This window comes from Siniperca chuatsi, linkage group LG2 (assembly GCF_020085105.1).
Source record: "Siniperca chuatsi isolate FFG_IHB_CAS linkage group LG2, ASM2008510v1, whole genome shotgun sequence".
Taxonomy (NCBI): domain Eukaryota; kingdom Metazoa; phylum Chordata; class Actinopteri; order Centrarchiformes; family Sinipercidae; genus Siniperca; species Siniperca chuatsi.
The window spans coordinates 1396677-1404494 of record NC_058043.1 but is presented as its reverse complement, the minus strand read 5'-3'; the positions used below and the strand labels follow the sequence as shown (position 1 = coordinate 1404494).

Sequence of the window (7818 nt, the reverse complement as noted above, 5' to 3'; positions counted from 1 at the left end):
TTCCCTCTCTTTAAGCCTGGCCTGAAATAACAGTAATGAGCCCCCCCATCCTGGATTGTATTTGTTATTATCACTGAGATGCAGGGTATAACATGACTGTAGGTCAGTGCTCTCATTCTTGTTTATGATGCCGTTTCTTGACTAAAGGGCAAAATTTATGTGGTTTGCACAAAAAGCTGGAAAACAGCTAAAGCTTACTCGATAAGCGCAACATTTGATTCATCTATTTCAATGTGGCAGCAGTGCCTCGGAGCTGCGGTGTCATTATGTAATAAATGCAAATGAAAGCAATCAAAAGCTTATGAGCTTATATAAGGTTAGATTGAAGTGGGCAGACACTAAGTGTGTAATTTGGTGAAAGTGTGTTTTTAAATGATTGTGGGGAATGGTTTGTCAGATATATTTCTTTCATCATTTTAATTTTACATTTGCCATATTTTATAGCTGCAAAGGGATAATGTGTGTGACTTCTTATCAGCATAAATCACAACGTGGGGCTGCAATAGTAAAAAGTCTCCCATTTCGTTTAATTAAGTTGCCTTAGTTCACCTTATTTCTCCAAATGAATTTTGGTGTTGAGTTGCAGGTCTTCACCCGCAAGAAGTGATGAATTGAGAAAAAACCTGAAATACAACCTGTCCTCTAACTTTATGCTGCCGCAAAGATGGTGGCATTGCAAATGCGGACACAATATGCAAGGTGCAAGTCTGTTTTGCACGCGATTTTGTGGCTCCAAATGCTCAGGCTTGCACTGAGTTGGGTGGAGTGCTGTAGCTGATGTTCTGTTAATGCAAATTGTGCAATTTTGGTGAGACTGTGCACAGACATCTCCAAACTCACAAACTTTTATTTCAACATAGTTGTCAAGAACAAATTTAAATGCATGTCAAAATACAACTTTCAATATATTAGGGCCAAATCTTTAGTATAAATTAATGGTTGCCAACACAACTGCTTGTATATGTAAGGTCCTTCCCAGGATCAGTGACACGTGTATTCCATCAGCAGTCTCTCATTTGAGGGATGTGCTGTGTGCACGCATGGGTCAAACAGCATGCATGTCTTTAATTAGACATTGCTCCAGACAAAGTGAGATCTACAATAGAGATTCACCGCCTAATGTGCCTTTACAGGTTCCACATTTATATAAAGAAGTTAGGTCTCAGTTTTGAGAACTTCAGCATTATAAAGATGATTGCCTTTCTTACTGTGTTTGCTAAAGTAGCATGTAGACATAACCAGATATGACTGAATGCTAACTTTTTAATATTTAAGTAAACAAAACGAAAGGCAAAAGACAATATTAATGGAAATACACTGTATTGTACTACAGGTTGCTGTAGCTGCTGCCTAACTGCACAGATTTTATTGACTTCTAAAATGGTCTGAGGTAGGACAAAGTCAAGGGATTAAATGCCTCTGTCAACACAATTATTTTGAACATAGATGTAAATTGTATTGTGATATGTCCTCCACATTTTGACCGTATGTAATATAGTTTGAATAACTACTGTATGACTTAGGTAAACCAGTGTCATCTGTCCATTACACTGATTAACTTCAGCAACCTGTACCTGAAATTGAGATCGGTTTATTTCTAAAGTTGCTACTCTTACAATAGTGTATAGTTCACTTGAGCAACTTAAGTGAAAAAGGACCCATTTAATTCCATGACCTGAGTCTAAATCCCTCATGGGAGCTTTTTTTATGTAAGAACATTTTTCACAAAACCCAGATACATTTTTTTGCCAGTAGAAAATTGTTTGGGGTTGGGTGTGAAAAAAAATCTAACATTGGGTTTTAACGTGCTGCAGTCGGTGAGTGGTGGTGCCAGCTTTCTTCTTTGCCCTAGCAAGTATTTGGTTGATGATAGCTGGAAGCCCAATATTTTCTCAGCAGAGGGGACCATATGCTACATCCCAGGCTTGTGGAGGAAGAAATTAGCATTGTTGGCACCATTCTGCAAAGTGTTTGTTTTCCCCACTAGCTGTTTTGTAGCCAGCTGGGTCAGTATTTATCGTTCAAGCTAGAGGTGCTGCTGGTTTAATTAGGAAGGTGCTGCTGCTGGTCCTTTGCCATCATGAGTTTCATGATGCTACCTCAGCATCTACCTTCTCAATTTCTTGATCAATTCAGCATAGTCTGGGGTCTATAAATAACCACCTGCTGTACATTTCTACTGACTGTGATTGCATTTAGTTCATCTTTGAAGCTCAAGCACATTGTTGCATTAATTCAGAATTCCCCCACCCGGTCCGGCACATACAGTTGAATAATTCTTGCTTGACAAAGGTAAGCAAAGAAACAAACGTCTTTTTTTAATGTTTTGTACCCTGGCATTGCCAACACAACCTGTCAAAGAAGCCTATTTCTTTTATACGTGCCTCCTGGAAATATTTTACGACACTCTTGAAGTCATAAAGGGCCTTTGAAGCCTGCCCAATCCCATAAAAGCTTAACATCTGTAATGGGATAGTAGCACAGAAGAAAGCAGCACAATGAAATGTTTGGTTTATAATGTCAGTGGTCTATATTTATAAAAGCATTCAGGGTGGCAGGAGCGGGGTTTGCACGTGGAGGTGCACATTGACCAACACAGTCAATGACACATGAATTCATACACATGCATCCAGAAATATTTAGGTCACATATTCACCTACTACACACACACATTCACACACACACACATGAATACCAGAGTATACTTCCTCCTCTGTGGAAAGTCTATAAATAACAGCTATGACATGGTTTCACAGTCTTTACCCATTTACTATTGAGTGAAGCGATGAATAAGATGTAGTTGAAGTTATTGCATGTCGAAAAAGTAAACACATTTACAGTAACTGAATGCTCACAAGTTAAATCCAACAGTGTCAGCTGGCATCAAGGAGGCAAAGCTGAGACATCAGGAGAGACTGGAGAGAGACCTCAACACCAACAACACCAAAGATATGTGGCAGGTGATCAAAAACATCACAGGCTACAAAATCAGGAGCGCCCCCATCATGTGTGAGGCCACGTTACCAGATGAGCTAAACACATTTTATGATCGTTTTGATCTCCCCAACAAAGAGTCAGCTGTAAAGTCTACTCCACCTCGAGAAGACCGGCCACTGTCAGTATAAACAGCGGTTGTGAGAAGAATCCTGCTGAGAGTGAATATAACGATTACCGCCCTGTGGCTCTCACCCCCATTATGATGAAGGGCTTTGAGAAACTGGTTCTCCAGCACATAAAGAACAACATCCCAGCCAGTCTGGACCCTCACCAGTTTGCTTTCAGAACTAACAGATCCTTAGAGGATGCCATCTCCACTGCCCTCCACTCAGTCTTCACACACCTTGAGAACAACAACACCTACATCAGTATGTTGTTTGTTGATTTCAGCTCAGCATTCAACACAGTCTTCCCCATGAAACTGATTGGCAAACTCAGCACTCTGGGCTTGAGTACCACACTCTGGTGTCCAACTGATATTGGAGTTCCTCACAAACAGACCCCAGACAGTTCGGATTGGCGGTTACACCTCCTCCACTCTAGTGCTGAACACTGGAGCCCCCCAGGGCTGTGTGCTCAGCCCCCTCCTGTTCACGTTTGTACATCCACGACTGCAGCCCCCCGACATGGAGACAACTCTGTGGTGAAGTTTGCGGATGACACCTTCATCATCAGCCGGATTACAAACAAAGATGAGACTTCATATCGGGAGGAAATCAACAATCTTGCAGAGTGGTGCACGGAGAAAAACTTACTGCTCGACGTTGATTTTTGGAAAAAGGAGGCAAAGACACACACCCCTGTCTACATCAGTGGAGCTGAGGTGGACCAGGTGAACAGTTTTAGGTTCCTGGGAATCAACATCACAGAGAACCGGACATGGTCCTCTCACATCTCCACCTGCTCAAGAAAGCTCAGAAATGGCTGTATTTCTTAAGGAAACTTAAGAAGGCAAAATTCCCATGCCAAGTTCTTGTTAACTTTTACAGAGGAGCAACAGAAAGCATCCTGACTGGAAACATCGCAAACTGGCATGGGATGTGCATGGCCCAGGACCGGAGGGCAGCCGGTGATTAAAACTGCTCAGAAGACCATTGGTACCAACTTACCGAGCATCAGTGATATCAGTGCAGTGAGGTGTCTGCGCAGAGCCCAAAGGATACTAAAGGACAGTAAGGTTTGGAAAAAATTGTGATTTTGTTTAAATACTGAAAAGTTAAAAGTGATGTAACATGACATGTTTACTAAGTGCTTTTGTTGTCTAAACTGAACCACAGACAGGACACTCGTAGAAATAAGAGCACCCATTTTAGTGATCATGGGGTCCTCTAAAGGTCCTCCAAAGAATAAGGCATAAAGTGGAGACATGTATCCTGCAGGTGTCTTTAAAAAAACAACTCACATATAAAAATGTAAACTACCATTGCATGGTGGTGGAATACAACAACCAAATAAAATTCAATCACAGACATACATTTAGACAGTCTTGGTCTGATCAGATTGATCACAACGTTTCCATGATGGGAAGAGCAGTTTCAATGAAATGTTCTGCAAAAGTTCTTCTGTTATGACTGACTAGGCTAATTCTGTTATTCCTGCAAAATTAATACACTTCTTTTGTGAATAACTATATACACGTTTATGTCAGAGGTATAATACATGTCAAGTGAGCACTGGTCATCTGGTGGTTTTATTGCTGTTTTGGAAACTTTTTGATTTTTTTTCCCTTTTTGTTGCCATTTATTTTCATTTATAGAGTTATTTCACTTATTTACTGATCTTTATCTTTGGCCTGTTTTGTCTTTTATTGTTTTATTGATACTATGTGATTTTACATCATTGTTATTGTTTTTGTGCGGACCCCAGGAAGACTGGCGACTACTTTGTGGAAGCCAATGTGGGTCCAAATAAACAATAAAAAATAAAGATTTACATAAAAAATAAAAGGAAATATACAGTATTGTAAAACTTATATACACATCAGTAGTGGAACAGAGGAACATTTAAAGTTCATATTCACGTAATTTTTTTTTACTGCAAGTATTGTGTAATATCCACTGGGTATACCTTGCTAGTACTGAGTTGGACCCCCTTTTGCCTTCAGAACTGCCTTAATTCTTCGTGGCATAGATTAAACAAGGTGCTGGAAACACTCCTCAGAGCAGAGAGTTACTGCAGATTTGTCGGCTGCACATCCAAGATGTGAATTGCCCTTTCCACCACATCCCAAAGGTGCTCTATTGGATTGAGATCTGTGACTGTGGAGGCCATTTGAGTACAGTGAACTCACTGTCATGTTCAAGAAGCCAGAGATGATTTGAGCTGTGTGACATGGATGGACATGGTCTGCAACAATACTCGGGTAGGCTGTGGCGTTTAAACGATTCTCACTTGGTACTAAGCGGCCCAAAGTGTGCCAAGAAAATATCCTCCACACCATTACACCACCAGCAGCAGCCTGAACCATTGATACAAGGCAGGATTGATCCATGCTTTCATGTTGTTTACACCAAACACCCTACCGTCTGAATGTCGCAGTAGAAATCGATACTCATCAGACATCAGACAACGTTTTTCCAATCTTCTCTTGACTAATTTTGGTGAGCCCATGCCAATTGTAGCCTCAGTTTCCTGTTCTTAGCTGACAGGAGTGGCACCCAGTGTGGTCTTCTGCTTCTGTAGCCCATCTGCTTCAAGGTTTGACGTGTTGTGTGTTCAGAGATGCTCTTCTCAGCCTGGTGTCATCAAATGCCGTATGAATAACACGTCAATTTCTTAAGTCATTTCAAGTGTTATCACTATGCATTTTAAGCTTTTTGCACCTTGAACGTCATGTGAATGCCAAGTTTGTTTCCTGTGTAAACCAAAAAAATGGCGGACATTTGTTTTATTTGATAATTGATTGCGACCCCTACTTCTGCTCGGGAAGTATGAAAAAAAGAGGGATGTGTGGAGGGCAGAACGCCACTGCTCCTGCGACCTCCCTGACCAAGCCAAGGCAATTCTATATAAGGCACTATTGGACAGTATCTTTTTATTAGTTGGTTGTCCAACATTTGTTTGTCTGAACATCCTACCTTGACCTCCCTGTCTGAGTTCTGTTTTTGGGTCCTAAACTTGACTCAACATAACAGTCTGACCTGCAGCTGAACTCCTTGTGTTGTCCCAGTGCTCAGTCACCCGTGGAATTAATTCTTCAGCTGTACCAAATTAAAATGACAAACAAATCTTACATGATTACAAAACCTCATTGCTATTTATTCAATTCACTGACAATTACTATGAGGTAGGAGCAGTCACTGGTAATACAACAATGCACAACAACAAGAGAATTAACTCTCAATCTCAAAAAATTGGAACCAACCTTCTTGAAGCCTGCTGGTTAGGGGTCTCCCCACATTGTCTCTCTTGCGCCGGCGCTGACGAGGCCGAGCAGCAGGAGCTGGGGTTCATTCATTAAAGCTGTCCCAGAGTAGCAGTGCAGCTTCCAATATTTTTATTGGTATAGCCTGCCATTGACACACAGACACAGAGAGAGAAGAAAGAGATAGATGTAAATAGACAGAGATAAGTAGAATAACTGAATAATGAATTGGGAAAAGAAGAGAAGAGAACAGAATAGACCAGAACAGAGAAGGATGGCTCTTAAAAGAGCCTTTGGGTTTTCTTTTAAAGAGGCTCGACTCTGTAGTTTTGGTGAGGTGGTGAGGTGGCTGGGGGAAGATGCTGCAAAGTAAAGGAAATATATATCATTAAAGAAAATGTAATGACTTGGCTGCATTCAAACTCTAAACTACAAAATGCATACGATAAGCTTGTGTGTGTGTAGGTGACATTTTTCATTACATTTTCAATTTCCATTTTGATTTAAACATTCAATTCAATAAATAAAACAAAACAAAACTATATCAACTTTAAGTATGCAAATATCTCTTCAAACTGATTAGGCTATAGGACCGCTATAGCCTAGCATTAACGTTACAGCATAATTGTTAGAATAACGAATAAAAGTAGCCCAGGAGCTGGCTGTAACCTATAGCGTTCAATAACACAGATCACATTTACACTGTAGGCCTACATTTATAACTAGTATAAGCTTGAAACCTCGTTTTCCCCACCAATGCGAATCAAGAGTCTATTCACTAGGCTTGTCCAATCGATCACAGACATTATCATTACTGATCAAAACTGACAAACAAAAATGTATTTCTCAGAGTCGAAGGAGAAATAATTAAAACTGGTGCCCTTAACATTATAACCCTCATTGTTGAATTATCAAATACACTTTAGTGTTTTGTGTTGAGAAATGAGGAAAAGTGTTGAGGAAAATACTTCCAGATGGAAGCTACATGAGCGACAGCAATAAAAGCATCCATAGCAACGACCATTGCAACGGCAGAAACCTGAAAGAATCTTTGTTATAGGCCTAACTAACAACCTAAAGATAATATACATTCACTGAATGAATATTATTAAAATAAAATGTACATTTCTCGCTAGAAATGTTATCAAAATGCATTTTACTATAATACAGGTCAGAAAATAAATTAAGTACCAAGTGGGTATAAGTGTAAAATAAAATAAGTGTGAAGTACAAAGTGGGTTTACTGGTTGATAAATGGGAAGAACAGAGCACACCTTTGACAGTCTCTTCTCAAACTAATTCATAGTGTTGCACTTAGTTGTACACATGAAAAGTGGCAGAATTAACTGTGGGAAGAATGAAAAAAGATCCTAATGGCTACAGTGCATACTACATCATCCACGGCTCCTCACGTTTCTTGTCTCTCTCTTCACTGTGACTGTCAAATAAAGGCATAA

At 40.1% G+C, this 7818-nt stretch overlaps 1 long non-coding RNA gene across 3 annotated transcripts in view; it reads right to left on the bottom strand.

Moving 5' to 3' along the window:
• Positions 1-4177: 4177 nt before the first annotated feature.
• The window catches only part of LOC122866355, a 37542-nt gene continuing 33901 nt past the window's right edge, over positions 4178-7818 (bottom strand). The window contains exons 2-4 of one of the 3 annotated variants that reach the window (XR_006375678.1): positions 6362-6506; positions 6138-6197; positions 4178-5732 (exon numbers count right to left, since the gene is read on the bottom strand). This is a non-coding gene — a long non-coding RNA (uncharacterized LOC122866355). Of the gene's footprint in view, positions 5733-6136; positions 6198-6361; positions 6507-7818 lie in introns of those variants that run through there. The other 2 variants (XR_006375677.1, XR_006375679.1) reach the window with 2 other exon arrangements.